This window comes from Triticum urartu, chromosome 5 (genome assembly GCF_003073215.2).
Source record: "Triticum urartu cultivar G1812 chromosome 5, Tu2.1, whole genome shotgun sequence".
NCBI lineage: Eukaryota > Viridiplantae > Streptophyta > Magnoliopsida > Poales > Poaceae > Triticum > Triticum urartu.
In genome coordinates, this window is record NC_053026.1 from 651121100 (window position 1) to 651137015 (window position 15916).

Consider the following 15916-nt stretch of genomic DNA (forward strand, 5'->3'; position numbering starts at 1 on the left):
GGCGCCACCTCATCAGTTTTGCCTATGTGTCATGTCCATGTGGCAGTTTTTGCCCTAGGTTGTGAAGCAACCTATATTTCTGTCATTCCCAAAATTCCCAAAAAAATCTCACAAATTCTTTGGGTCATATCTTCATCAAATATGTAAAATTCCTTCCTTGCCTAGTTCAAAACTAATTCAACAATATTCATTTTCATATTCTGTTCACAACAACACTTTATGAAGGAAGTGCTATTTATATATTCTTGATTGCCCTAGGAATTTTTGGGCACTCTTTTCTATCCAAATCATTACAGCATGACAAAATTCAGCTCCATTTGCCTAGCAAATCTTCCTCGGCAAATTTCCAAAGTTTTTGTCCACCTAGAAGCATTGTGAAGGAAGTACCTTTTTTATATCTTGAAATGACATGAAATTTGTAAAGTTCCTTCATATGCCCAAATTATCACCCTCCTCCAAATTGCAGCTCAGTCAAATCATCTATGTGAGCCCAGGTTCAATTTATATTTTATGGCCAAATTGGCACGTTGCAAAGCAAGTGTTATATAGACCCCTCCTATTACCCTCAAACTTTTCGGGAACTCTTCCATACCCAAATAATTGCCACATGATAATATTCAGCTCAATTTTCCTAGTAAATCTTTCTCAGGAAATTTCGAAAGTTTCTACCTCGAGAGAAGCTTTGTGAAGTAAGTACTAGCTAGGCTTACCCAAATGATCTGAAAATTTACCAGCGCATGACCATACCTATGTAACTTACCTACACCAATTTTTAGCCCATTTAATTCATCCAATCTCTCTCACTAGTTTTCCCAAGTTTTTGTCCATAGAAGAGCATTGTGAAGGAAGTACTACTTTGGCATGTCCAAATGGTATCAATTTTCTACAATTCTTTCCTATGCCAAATAACCATCCTCCACTAAATTTCAGCTCAATCCATTCATTATTTTGAGCCTAGCTTCAACATTCATATTTTTGTCCAGTGTGGTACTTTGCAAAGCAAGTACCACCTAGGATCCTCCTTTTGAGCTAAAAATTTGTGAAGACATTCTCCTTAGTAGATGATCATCCTCAGCCAAAACTCACGCCCATTGGCCATGTGCATTTCCCGTACCGCTAATCAAACACTTGGCTACTTATTCATGTTTGAGCATCGATTGGTCTCCTCGTGAGAATCTTATGTTGTGATTTTATTCCTATCACCTACCTGGGGAGTGCCCAACCCACTAGACATGCCTAGGCTGCCCAGAACACATGGCAACGCCACGGTCACGCAGTGACCACGCGGCGGGCATGCGAGTTTACGTGCTCTAGAGTTGGGGGCCTCGGCCACCGCCCAAACCTCGACGTATCGCCACCAAACCATGTATTTATGATTAAATAGGTACTTATGTAACTAGAAATGATTTTTGGACAAAGTAAATAGCAAACTATGAGGCAGCTGCTATTCAAATTTGACCCGCTTCCTACTGAATCGGCAGGAATTTGTGTTTTTCACCAGAGGTGGATCAAAACTTTTGACACCCAACCATTTTGTCAATTGTGCATTATATATGGCCTAGTATTTTATAAAATTGATTAGGTCCAATTTTGCAATAAATATATGGTAGGTCCTTCACAAAAAAACTCATTTTGGGCACTCAGAAAAATGGAAAATGAATTTTTCGTGCAAAGAAAATGAAAACTTCCTTAGGCAACATTGTTTGGAATTCCAAGATGCACCCTTGTGCACAATATGAGATCATTTGCACAAACTATGCCATGAATGTGGCCATAAGATTGATCATTTGGCTTGAAAGCCATGCATCTTCACACTTGATAGCTAGTTTCTGAGAACACTTTTTTAAAAAAATCGCCATATTACAAGTTTATAATTTTTGCTGGTAACTTGGTCACATATAATGACGCAATGTGAAGGTTTTCCATTTTTTGATTTTTTTTGAATTTTTTATGCCCGTTTCAAAATGCGGTCAAAACGGCGGGAATGACCGTTCCTAGCTAGTGGTTGAATCTTGAAATTTTTTAGTGTTTCTCTTATTAAATAGATACTTTTGTACCTAGAAATGATTTTTGGAAAAAATAAAGAGCAAACTAAAAGGCAGCTACAGTTCAAATTTGACCTGCTTCCAACTGAATCGGCGGAAATTTGTCTTTTTCACGAGAGGTTGATCAAAACTTTTTACACCCAACCATTTGGTCAATTGTGCATTAAATATGGCCTAGTATTTTATAAAATTGATTAGGTCCAATTTTGCAACAAATATATGGTAGGTCCTTCACAAAAAAACTCATTTTGGGCACTCAGAAAAATGGAAAATGAATTTTTCGTGCAAAGAAAATGAAAACTTCCTTAGGCAACATTGTTTGGAATTCCAAGATGCACCCTTGTGCACAATATGAGATCATTTGCACAAACTATGCCATGAATGTGGCCATAAGATTGATCATTTGGCTTGAAAGCCATGCATCTTCACACTTGATAGCTAGTTTCTGAGAACACTTTTTTAAAAAAATCGCCATATTACAAGTTTATAATTTTTGCTGGTAACTTGGTCACATATAATGACGCAATGTGAAGGTTTTCCATTTTTTGATTTTTTTTGAATTTTTTATGCCCGTTTCAAAATGCGGTCAAAACGGCGGGAATGACCGTTCCTAGCTAGTGGTTGAATCTTGAAATTTTTTAGTGTTTCTCTTATTAAATAGATACTTTTGTACCTAGAAATGATTTTTGGAAAAAATAAAGAGCAAACTAAAAGGCAGCTACAGTTCAAATTTGACCTGCTTCCAACTGAATCGGCGGAAATTTGTCTTTTTCACGAGAGGTTGATCAAAACTTTTTACACCCAACCATTTGGTCAATTGTGCATTAAATATGGCCTAGTATTTTATAAAATTGATTAGGTCCAATTTTGCAACAAATATATGGTAGGTCCTTCACAAAAAAACTCATTTTGGGCACTCAGAAAAATGGAAAATGAATTTTTCGTGCAAAGAAAATGAAAACTTCCTTAGGCAACATTGTTTGGAATTCCAAGATGCACCCTTGTGCACAATATGAGATCATTTTCACAAACTATGCCATGAATGTGGCCATAAGATTGATCATTTGGCTTGAAAGCCATGCATCTTCACACTTGATAGCTAGTTTCTGAGAACACTTTTTTAAAAAAATCGCCATATTACAAGTTTATAATTTTTGCTGGTAACTTGGTCACATATAATGACGCAATGCGAAGGTTTTCCATTTTTTGATTTTTTTTGAATTTTTTATGCCCGTTTCAAAATGCGGTCAAAACGGCGGGAATGACCGTTCCTAGCTAGTGGTTGAATCTTGAAATTTTTTAGTGTTTCTCTTATTAAATAGATACTTTTGTACCTAGAAATGATTTTTGGAAAAAATAAAGAGCAAACTAAAAGGCAGCTACAGTTCAAATTTGACCTGCTTCCAACTGAATCGGCGGAAATTTGTCTTTTTCACGAGAGGTTGATCAAAACTTTTTACACCCAACCATTTGGTCAATTGTGCATTAAATATGGCCTAATATTTTATAAAAATGATTTGGTCCAATTTTGCAACAATTATTTGGGAGGTCCTTCACAAAAAAACCTCCTTTTGGGCACTCGAAAAATGGAAAATTGATTTTTCGTCCAAAGAAAATGAAAACTTCCTTAGGCAACATTGTTTGCAATTATAAGATGCACCCTTGTGCACGATATGAGGTCATTTGAACAAACTATGTCATAAATGTGGGCATAAGATTGAGCATTTGGGGTGAAAGCCATGCATCTTCACACTTGTTAGGTAGTTTCTGAGAACACTTTTTTAAAAAAATCGCCGTATTACAAGTTTATAATTTTTGCTGGTAACTTGGTCACATATAATGATGCAATGCGAAGGTTTTCCATGTTTTGATTTTTTTTGAATTTTTTATGCCCGTTTCAAAATGCGGTCAAAACGACGGGAATGACCGTTCCTAGCTAGTGGTTGAATCTTGGAATTTTTTAGTGTTTCTCTTATTAAATAGATACTTTTGTACCTAGAAATGATTTTTGGAAAAAATAAAGAGCAAACTAAAAGGCAGCTACAGTTCAAATTTGACCCGCTTCCAACTGAATCGGCGGAAATTTGTCTTTTTCACGAGAGGTGGATCAAAACCTTTTACACCCAACCATTTGGTTAATTGTGCATTAAATATGGCCTAATATTTTATAAAAATGATTTGGTCCAATTTTGCAACAATTATTTGGGAGGTCCTTCACAAAAAAGCACCTTTTGGGCACTCGAAAAATGGAAAATTGATTTTTCGTCCAAAGAAAATAAAAACTTCCTTAGGCAACATTGTTTGTCATTCCAATATGCACCCTTGTGCACAATATGAGATAATTTGAACGAACTATGCCATTCCAAAATGCACCCTTGTGCAAAAAACGCAAGAGAAACAAATAGAAAAACACAACTACATAAGCTTGAAAAAGTATTTGATGTGCTCCACATGTGCTATGATTGTGAATTAAAAAATTGATGTGCTCCAAATTTGCAACAAATATTTGCTAGGTTCTTTATAAAAATATCATTTTTGACACTCGAAAAATGATTCTCTTAAAAAAAACTCATATCTTAGAACACTTTTTTCATGATATTAACAATATTCAAAGTTTGTTATTTTTACTGAAAAGTAGTTCACACTTGGTGTCACAATGCGGAGGTTTTTTATTTCCATATTTTTATAAATTTCTTAGGTAGTCAAATAACAGACATGATTCAAAATCTTATTTTCAATCGATTATGACCAATTTAAATGGTCTTAACATCATCAAAGGGGATACTCTGTTCTGATTGGTCTAAAATCAGCTCACGCGGATCATGGCTTAAGCACCGTCGGATGGTCCCGGATCCAACGGCAGTCCACACCCCCCTCGTCACTCTCACCCCTCCCGAATCACCCTGTATCCCTCTCATCCTCGTCCACCCCCGAAACCCTAGCCCCCTTCGCCCAATCGCCGCCGCCGCCCAGATCCAATCCAAGTCAGAGCCCACGGCCTCCATCTCCATTCTTGCGCGCGTCGGCCACCTCCCTCCGGCGGAGCTCGACCCCCACTCCCCAAGCGACGTTGCTCCACCCTCTCTCGCGCCCCTCGATCCTAGATCCCCATCTCCAAGTCACCCTCTTCCTCCCTCAGATTTCGATCCGCCGCCGCCCACCATCGACGACCCTCACCATAGACGAGATTGAGCTCCTCCCTTCCTCCCGTTCTCCCCTAGCCTTATCCACTTCGAGCCAACCAACCACTCCGTCCTTGGGATTTTGTCACGCGGTGCCTCGTCTCGCCGGCCCGGCGACCACAAGCAGGCAGTCCACGGCTAGGATGGCGGCGTGCCCCGCCACGACCACGTACACGCACGACACTCCGCGCCTCCCCTCCCTCTCTTGCGGTTCCTAACATATGCGCTCCTCTCCTCTCCTTGGGTGACATGCAGGGCTCGCGTGGGAGCAGCGCACGACAGAGGCCTCTGGAGGAGAAGCGGGAGGAGCCTGACCGTCCTCGCGCGCCCGGCCCATGGCAGGAGCACCACGGCGCGTGCCTCGGAGCTACAACATCTCCTTCGGCGACTTCGTCTTCGGCATCCTGCCGGCCACGTTCATCATACCCCATCTCATCCCATCTCTTGCCCCTTCTGATGTCAGATCTTCTCTGGTCTGGAATATTTAGGCTATAATTGATGCGCGATTTGAACCATGATGGAATTACTGGATTACCTTCCCGTGTAGGTCTAATAGTTTTCCCCCGAGAATGCGGCAATTAGTGTTCGATCTGTGCGACCCTTCTGAATTTGTCAGGAGCATGAACTGTTCGTAGTTCCTAATTTAAGCCTACGATCTGTGATGTCTAGCCATTTCATTTTGTAGTTTAGATTGCACCCATGTCTCATGTCTCATGGCAGCAGGGAGCATACGATCAGCAGGAGGAGGATTGCCACGGCGCGTGCAAGCGGCTTCAGCTTCATGGTCAGCGATCCTGCCCTGCCTCCCCAGCTTCCGTTCTGAATACACAAGAGAGAGGATGATTAATGCCGGCTGGGTTACTCCTAGTTAAGTAGTGCTCGTATATAATTGTGATTTGGCCTTGTGTCAACGGCTTGTCTGACTCTGACCAGATGACACTGGCATTAATCTAGTCTAGTCACACTCTCTTCTGTACAGTACTGTCATTTGAACAGATCTAGCTAGTTAGCTTAGGAGACCCCAAGTCAAGTGCTCGAAGTCGTCTCTTCGATCACTCACTCATTCAGCCTTGGATCCAATGCTGTCCCCTCCAAGTCAAGTCACGTCGAGGGTATCTCTCCAATGTAGTCGCAGTTTTTGAACCAGTCAAGAAAAAACTAGCTGCTAGTAAAAACATATAAGTGTAAAAAATAGAGTTCGTACGTTCATCATGTAGCGGCCGATCAAGGCCTGCGTGCAATTGATGGGGCTCCATGAAAATGTGATACTGTAATTTTACTACAGTCATCCATGGTATTGTTCCGCCTTTTTGCTAATGAATTGATCACTAAAGGAGTGGAGGCCTACATGATTATCTTGTTGATGAGAATGTGTGAGTGTTCACTATGATTCTATATCTTTTTTTGGTGCTGAGAATAGTAGCAAGTAGCGTCACCTGAGATGGAATTCTTGCTTCAAGGGTGAATGCTTGTCATTTTCAGTAGAATGCTAACACGATTGCTACTTGAATCCTTAGAGTTGGTTTTTATTTCAGTACATCTAGTATCAAATATGGTATTTGTCATAACTAACGAATTAGGAGCCAATTACCTTTCCCTTCTTGCTATTTCTTAAGAGTTGGGTCACTTGCCGAATTGTTCTTTAGATAGGCTTGTGAAGGAGCCAATTACCTTGCCCTTCTTGCTGTTTCTTAAGAGTAAGTCACTTGAAGAATTGTTCTTTACATAGGCTTGTGAAGGATAGGAAAGCACCTTACCTGTCATTGAACCCATCTATACTCGCTTCAGCTGCAACTCTATGTTTAATTCCGTGCCTGGGATTACTGATTGAGTCGTTCTACTACATCCTGTGATGAACTAAAGAAGATCCATTGTTTTGTTTTGTCATTATGCTGCATATGTTTCCAACTCCACTATTTCTGTTCTTCTTTATCACCTTATCCAACATTGTATATTCCTGTATTGATGCATGCCAACTATGAAAAGATCTTGTATTAAGCTTTAGTTGGCTATTAATTATGTTGTGTTAGTTGCTGACTAACAACGGCCTGTGGCGGCTAGGCATTAGAAACACAATCTGTCTGTATGTAATCTAACTTGCAGTGTGTGTAGCATGCAGGGAGGTGGTGATCAGGTGAACAACATATGCCTGGAAGACCTCTGGCCCAGCTCAACTCCATCTCCATGCACCTCGGCGAGATCGTCGGTAATGGACGCCGCCTACCTCGTATCATTCTTTCTGGATGACATTCTAGTGTGGCAACATTTAGTAATTTACAGCTCCCTGTTCATGGTGCTATGCAAACTCTGAAAATTGGTACTTCAGTCAAATGTGCTTTCCTTTCTAAACAACTGTGCACCTCGCTGAGATCGTCTTACCTGGCATCATTCCATACTAGTATAGATAGCATCCAAATACGGTGTGCTATTCACTGGTTTTATTTTCATACGATGACAAGAGTTGATGAATATTCAGGCATACTAGAACATATTTCGTGGCAATTCTAGAACTGCAGAAGTTCACCTGTTTGTTGTAGAATTCAATAGGCAGTATCCTTTATTTAGGCTCAAAAAAGCCTTGCCAGTGGTTTTATTGTAACGTCAAGTTTTCATCACAAACACTAGTTGTTTATTATGAAACATTCATTCTACTGCACACTATTCAGTTATTATCTAAAAAAACACAATTCAGTTAACTTATACTTTATCTTTTAGATTTGTAGCTTCAAACCTGGAAAAATGGACATGTAGCTTCTACTTTTGAACAAAGTAAAATGAATGCACATAGATAGACATGCATCATAGGCAGTACTTGTTTCTAAGTTAGCTAAGCATAATCTATTGTTTAATCCAAATTGTGTTATCAAAAGTTGCGCAGAATGTGTTTTGGTCTTGCTTCATGGATCAGTTTTCTCATAAAACTAATGTGCCTGGACAACAGTTTGCTCCACTAATGTTATATCTCTCTCATTGTAGGATGGCAAATTGTGGCAGCTGGAGCATGTCACATAAGAGAGAGCAATGAAATCCATTGTACTGTTCCGTTAAAAAAAGTACATTGTGCTGTTATGATAGTAGCAGATGTGCCATCATTTTCTTATTGTATATTCCTGTGTAAGGAAATGTATTCCTGAGATGATTTTTTGTGTTATGTAAACCTGGGAGATATTTTCTTTTTGTGTTATGTAAACCTGGGAGTTTTCCTAATTTGAATGAAATAATGTTGGATGTATGTGTGTGATTGGGCTAAAGTCTGCTTGGGCCAAACTAGACAAATAATTGGGTTGAAACAGGCCACATAGCGACAAGCATCGAACAATTTAAAAAATGAAATGAAAAGTCTTACAGAAAAAAGAAATGGACTGCAAAAAGCTTGAGGGCCTCAAAAACTAACAATGCTGAATTGTTGGGCCTAGCCCATGAAGCCGATAAAAAATTGACAGAAAAAATATATAAAAAGGCCGAATTGTTGAGCTCGGCCCATGTAAAATGCCGAATCGGACCGGGTTGAATCTTGTGCCACATTAGCTTGCCATGCTGGATGCCTACGTGGCCTGGGGAGGTTGCTGGTGACCAAAACGCCATAGTAGACGTATTTTGGTCATAAACGTCTACGACCATTCCAGAAGAAAGGTCGCTATAGTCAGTTTATGACGGCCAGCTTTTGACCTTATGTTTTCGGTCACAAAAAGGTCACAAATGGAAATTTGTGACCATTCAGTGACCAATAGTGGTGGTCACAAGTTGACATATTTCTTGTAGTGGTACATCATAACTGCACCCTATTGGATATGATGCATACCATGATGTCTCTTATCAAATTACCATGATAGTTTATGGTTTAGGCATTAGAGACAACCACATTCACTTTAAAAAGGGCACCACGTAATTCCAATGAGATGACACCGTATGAACTATGGTTTAGAGAAACCTAAGCTGTCATTTCTTAAAAGTTTGGGGCTGCGACTCTTATGTGAAAAAGTTTTAGGCTGATAAGCTCGAACCCAAAGCGGATAAATGCATCTTCATAGGACACCCAAAATAGTTGGGTATACCTCCTGTCTCAGAATCGAAAGCAATAAGGGATTGTTTCTAGAATCGGGTCCTTTCTCGAGGAAAAGTTTCTCTCGAAAGAATTGAGTGGGAGGATGGTGGAGACTTGATGAGGTTATTGAACCGTCTCTTCAACTAGTGTGTGGCAGGGCACAGGAAGTTGTTCCTGTGGCACCTACACCAATTGAAGTGGAAGCTTATGATAGTGATCATGAAACTTCAGATCAAGTCACTACCAAACCTCGTAGGATGACAAGGATGCGTACTACTTCAGAGTGGTACGTAATCCTGTCTTGGAAGTCATGTTGCTAGACAACAATGAACCTACGAGCTATGGAGAAGCGATGGTGGGCCTGGATTCCAAAATGGCTCGAGGCCATATAATCCGAGAGAGGATCCATATATGAAAACAAAGTGTAGACTTTGGCGGAACGGCTCGATGGTCGTAAGGCTGTTGAGTACAGATGGATTTTTAAAAAAGGAAGACGGACAATGATGGCAAGTATCACCACTAAGAAAGCTCGACTTGTCGTTAAGATGTTTTCCGACAAGTTCAAGGAGTTGACTACGATGAGACTTTCTCACTCGTAGCGATGTTAAGAGTCTGTTGGAATTATATTAGCAATTACTGCATTATTTATGAAATCTTGCAGATAGGATGTCAAAACATTGTTTCCTCGACGATTTTTGAGGAAAGGTTGTATGTGATACAACCGGAAGGGTTTGTCAATCCTGAAAGATGCTAATAAGTATGCAAAGCTCCAGCAATCCTTCTAAGGACTGGAGTAAGCATCTCGGAGTTGGAATGTATGCTTTGATGAGATGATCAAAGTTTTGGGTGTATACAAAGTTTATGAGAAACTTGTATTTCCAAAGAAGTGAGTGGGAGCACTATAGAATTTCTGATGAATATATGTTGTTGACATATTGTTGATCAGAAATGACGTAGAATTTCTGGAAAGCATATAGGGCTATTTGGAAAGTGTTTTTCGATGGAAAGCCTGGATTAAGCTACTTGAACATTGAGCATCAAGATCTATGAGGATAGATCAAAACGCTTAATGGTACTTTCAAATGAGCACATACCTTGACATGATCTTGAAGGTGTTCAAGATGGATCAGTCAAAGAAGGAGTTCTTGCCTGAGTTGTAAGGTAGGAAGCTAAGACTTAAAGCTCGACCACGGCAGAAGAAAGAGGAAGGACGAAGGTCGTCCCCTATGCTTTTGTCATAGGCTCTCCACAGTATGCTATGCTGTGTACCGCACCTAAAGTGTGCCTTGCCATGAGTCAGTCAAGGGGTACAAGAGTGATCCAAGAATGGATCACAAGACAGCGGTCAAAGTTATCCTTAGTAACTAGTGGACTAAGGAATTTTTGTTGGAAATATGCCCCAGAGGCAATAATAAAAGCATTATTATTATATTTCCTTGTTCATGATAATTGTCTTTATTCATGCTATAATTGTGTTATCCGGAAATCGTAATACATGTGTGAATAACAGACACCAACATGTCCCTAGTAAGCCTCTAGTTGACTAGCTTGTTGATCAACAGATAGTCATGGTTTCCTGACTATGGACATTGGATGTCATTGATAACGAGATCACATCATTAGGAGAATGATGTGATGGACAAGACCCAATCCTAAACATAGCACAAGATCGTATAGTTCGTTTGCTAGAGTTTTTCCAATGTCAAGTATCCTTTCCTTAGACCATGAGATCGTGTAACTCCCGGATACCGTAGGAGTGCTTTGGGTATACCAAACGTCACAACGTAACTGGGTGACTATAAAGGTAGACTACGGGTATCTCTGAAAGTATCTGTTGGGTTGACACGGATCAAGACTGGGATTTGTCACTCCGTATGACGGAGAGGTATCACTGGGCCCACTCGGTAATGCATCATCATAATGAGCTCAAAGTGACCAAGTGGCTGGTCACGGGATCATGCATTGCGGTACGAGTAAAGTGACTTGCCGGCAACGAGATTGAACGAGGTATTGGGATACCGACGATCGAATCTCGGGCAAGTAACATATCGATTGACAAAGGGAATTGTATACGGGGTTGCTTGAATCCTCGACATCGTGGTTCATCCGACGAGATCATCGTGGAGCATGTGGGATCCAACATGGGTATCCAGATCCCGCTGTTGGTTATTGACCGGAGAGTCATCTCGGTCATGTCTACATGTTTCCCGAACCCGTAGGGTCTACACACTTAAGGTTCGGTGACGCTAGGGTTGTAGGGATATGTATATGCAGTAACCCGAATGTTGTTCGGAGTCCCGGATGAGATCCCGGACGTCACGAGGAGTTCCGGAATGGTTCGGAGGTAAAGAATTATATATAGGAAGTGCTGTTTCGGCCATCGGGACAAGTTTCGGGGTCACCGGTATTGTACCGGGACCACCGGAAGGGTCCCGGGGGTCCACCGGGTGGGTCCACCTGCCTCGGGGGCCACATGGGCTGTAAGGGGGTGCGCCTTGGCCTACATGGGCCAAGGGCACCAGCCCCAAGGGGCCCATGCGCCTAGGGTTTCCAAAGGGGAAGAGTCCCACAAGTGGAAGGCACCCCTAGGTGCCTTGGGGGGGAGGGAAACCTCCCTTGGCCGCCGCCCCCCTAGGAGATTGGATCTCCTAGGGCCGGCGCCCCCCCCTAGGCCCTCCTATATATAGTGGGGGAAGGAGGGCTTTTTCACCCATGCCTTTGGTTGCCTCCTTCTCCCTCTCCAACACCTCCTCCTCCTCCATAGCGCTTGGCGAAGCCCTGACGGAGTACTGCAGCTCCACCACCACCACGCCGTCGTGCTGCTGCTGGAGCCATCTTCCTCAACCTCTCCTTCCCTCTTGCTGGATCAAGAAGAAGGAGACGTTATGCTGACCGTACGTGTGTTGAACGCGGAGGTACCGTCCGTTCGGTGCTAGGATCTCCGGTGATTTGGATCACGTCGTGTTCGACTACCTCATCCCCGTTCTTTGAACGCTTCCGCTTGCGATCTACAAAGGTATGTAGATGCATCCGATCACTCGTTGCTAGATGAACTCATAGATGGATCTTGGTGAAACCGTAGGAAAATTTTGTTTTCTGCAACGTTCCCCAACAGTGGCATCATGAGCTAGGTCTATGTGTAGTTCTCTTGCACGAGTAGAACACAATTGGTTGTGGGTGTTGATGTTGTCAACTTTCTTGCCGCTACTAGTCTTATCTTGCTTCAACGGTATTGTGGGATGAAGCGGCCCGGACCAACCTTACACGTACGCTTACGTGAGACCGGTTCCACCGACTAACATGCACTAGTTGCATAAGGTGGCTGGCGAGTGTCTGTCTCTCCCACTTTAGTTGGAGCGGATTCGATGAAAAGGATCCTTATGAAGGGTAAATAGAAGTTGACAAATCACGTTGTGGCTTTCACGTAGGTAAGAAAACATTCATGCTAGAACCCTACTTCAGCCACGTAGAACTTGCAACAACAATTAGAGGACGTCTAACTTGTTTTTGCAGCAAGTGCTTTGTGATAAGATATGGCCAAAGTTGTGATGAATGATGAATGATCTATATGTGATGTATGAGATGTTCATGCTATTGTAATAGGAATCACGACTTGCATGTCAATGAGTATGACAACCGGCAGGAGCCATAGGAGTTGTCTATATTTTTTGTATGACCTGCGTGTCATTGAGAAACGCCATGTAAATTACTTTACTTTATTGCTAAACGCGTTAGCCATAGTAGTAGAAGTAATAGTTGGCGAGCAACTTCATGGAGACACAATGATGGAGATCATGATGATGGAGATCATGGTGTCAAGCCGGTGACAAGATGATCATGGAGCCCCAAGATGGAGATCAAAGGAGCTATGTGATATTGGCCATATCATGTCACTATTATTATTTGATTGCATGTGATGTTTATCATGGTTTTTGCATCTTGTTTACTTAGAACGACGGTAGTAAATAAGATGATCCCTCATAATAATTTCAAGAAGTGTTCCCCCTAACTGTGCACCGTTGCGACAGTTCGTTCGTTTCTAAGAATCACGTGATGATCGGGTGTGATAGATTCCAACGTTCACATACAACGGGTGTAAGACAGATTTACACATGCAAACACTTAGGTTGACTTGACGAGCCTAGCATGTACAGACATGGCCTCGGAACACAGAAGACTGAAAGGTCGAGCATGAGTCGTATAGAAGATACGATCAACATGAAGATGTTCACCGATGTTGACTAGTCCGTCTCACGTGATGATCGGACACGGCCTAGTTGACTCGGATCATGTTATACTTAGATGACTAGAAGAGGGATGTCTATCTAAGTGGGAGTTCATTGAATAATTTGATTAGATGAACTTAATTATCATGAACTTAGTCTAAAATCTTTACAATATGTCTTGTAGATCAAATGTCCAACGTAGTCCTCAACTTCAACGCGTTCCTAGAGAAAACCAAGCTGAAAGACGATGGCAGCAACTACACGGACTGGGTCCGGAACCTGAGGATCATCCACATAGCTGCCAAGAAAGATTATGTCCTACAAGCACCGCTAGGTGATGCACCTGTTCTCCCTGCAGAACAAGACGTTATGAACGCTTGGCAGGCACGTACCGATGACTACTCCCTCGTTCAGTGCGGCATGCTTTACAGCTTAGAGCCGGGGCTCCAAAAGCGTTTTGAGAGACACGGAGCATATGAGATGTTCGAAGAGCTGAAAATGGTTTTCCAAGCTCATGCCCGGGTCGAGAGATATGAAGTCTCCGACAAATTCTTCAGCTGTAAGATGGAGGAAAACAGTTCTATCAGTGAGCACATACTCACTATGTCTGGGTTGCATAACCGCTTGACTCAGCTGGGAGTTAATCTCCCGGATGACGCGGTCATTGACAGAATTCTTCAGTCGCTTCCACTGAGCTACAAGAGCTTTGTGATGAACTTCAATATGCAGGGGATGGAAAAGACCATTCCTGAAGTATTTGCAATGCTGAAATCAGCAGAGGTAGAAGTCAAGAAGGAACATCAAGTGTTGATGGTCAATAAAACCACTAAGTTCAAGAAGGGCAAGGGTAAGAAAGCCTTCAAGAAGGACGACAAGGGAGTTGCCGCGCCCGGCAAGCAAGCTGCCGGGAAGAAGCCAAAGAATGGACCCAAGCCCGAGACTGAGTGCTTTTATTGCAAGGAAAGTGGTCACTGGAAGCGAAACTGCCCAAAATACTTAGCGGACAAGAAGGCTGGCAAAACGAAAGGTATATGTGATATACATGTAATTGATGTGTACCTTACCAGTACTCGTAGTAGCTCCTGGGTATTTGATACCGGCGCAGTTGCTCACATTTGTAACTCAAAGCAGGAGCTGCGGAATAAGCGGAGACTGGCAAAGGACGAGGTGACGATGCGCGTCGGGAATGGTTCCAAGGTCAATGTGATCGCCGTCGGCACGCTACCTCTACATTTACCTACGGGATTAGTTTTAAACCTCAATAATTGTTATTTAGTGCCAGCTTTGAGCATGAACATTGTATCGGGATCTCGTTTAATTTGAGATGGCTACTCATTTAAATCCGAGAATAATGGTTGTTCTATTTATATGAGAGATATGTTTTATGGTCATGCTCCGATGGTGAATGGTTTATTCTTCCTTGAACGTAATGCTACACATGTTCATAGTGTGAAAACCAAAAGATGTAAGGTTGATAATGATAGTCCCACATACTTGTGGCATTGCCGCCTTGGTCACATAGGTGTCAAACGCATGAAGAAGCTCCATGCAGATGGACTTTTAGAGTCTCTTGATTATGAATCATTTGACACGTGCGAACCATGCCTCATGGGTAAAATGACCAAGACTCCGTTCTCAGGAACAATGGAGCGAGCAACCAACTTATTGGAAATCATACATACTGATGTGTGCGGTCCGATGAGTGTTGAGGCTCGCGGTGGCTATCGTTATGTTCTCACCCTCACTGATGACTTGAGTAGATATGGGTATATCTACTTAATGAAACACAAGTCTGAAACCTTTGAAAAGTTCAAGGAATTTCAGAGTGAGGTTGAGAATCAACGTGACAGGAAAATCAAGTTTCTACAATCAGATCGTGGAGGAGAATACTTGAGTCGGGAATTTGGCACACACTTAAGAAAATGTGGAATAGTTTCACAATTCACGCCGCCTGGAACACCTCAGCATAATGGTGTGTGCGAACGTCGTAATCGCACTCTATTAGATATGGTGCGATCTATGATGTCTCTTACCGATTTACCGCTATCTTTTTGGGGCTATGCTTTAGAGACTGCCGCATTCACTTTAAATAGGGCTCCGTCGAAATCCATTGAGACGACACCGTATGAATTATGGTTTGGGAAGAAACCTAAGCTGTCGTTTCTAAAAGTTTGGGGATGCGATGCTTATGTCAAGAAACTTCAACCTGAAAAGCTCGAACCCAAGTCGGAAAAATGCGTCTTCATAGGATACCCTAAAGAAACTATTGGGTATACCTTCTACCTTAGATCCGAAGGCAAGATCTTTGTTGCCAAGAATGGATCCTTTCTAGAGAAAGAGTTTCTCTCGATAGAAGTAAGTGGGAGGAAAGTAGAACTTGATGAAGTATTACCTCTTGAACTGGAAGATGGCGCAACT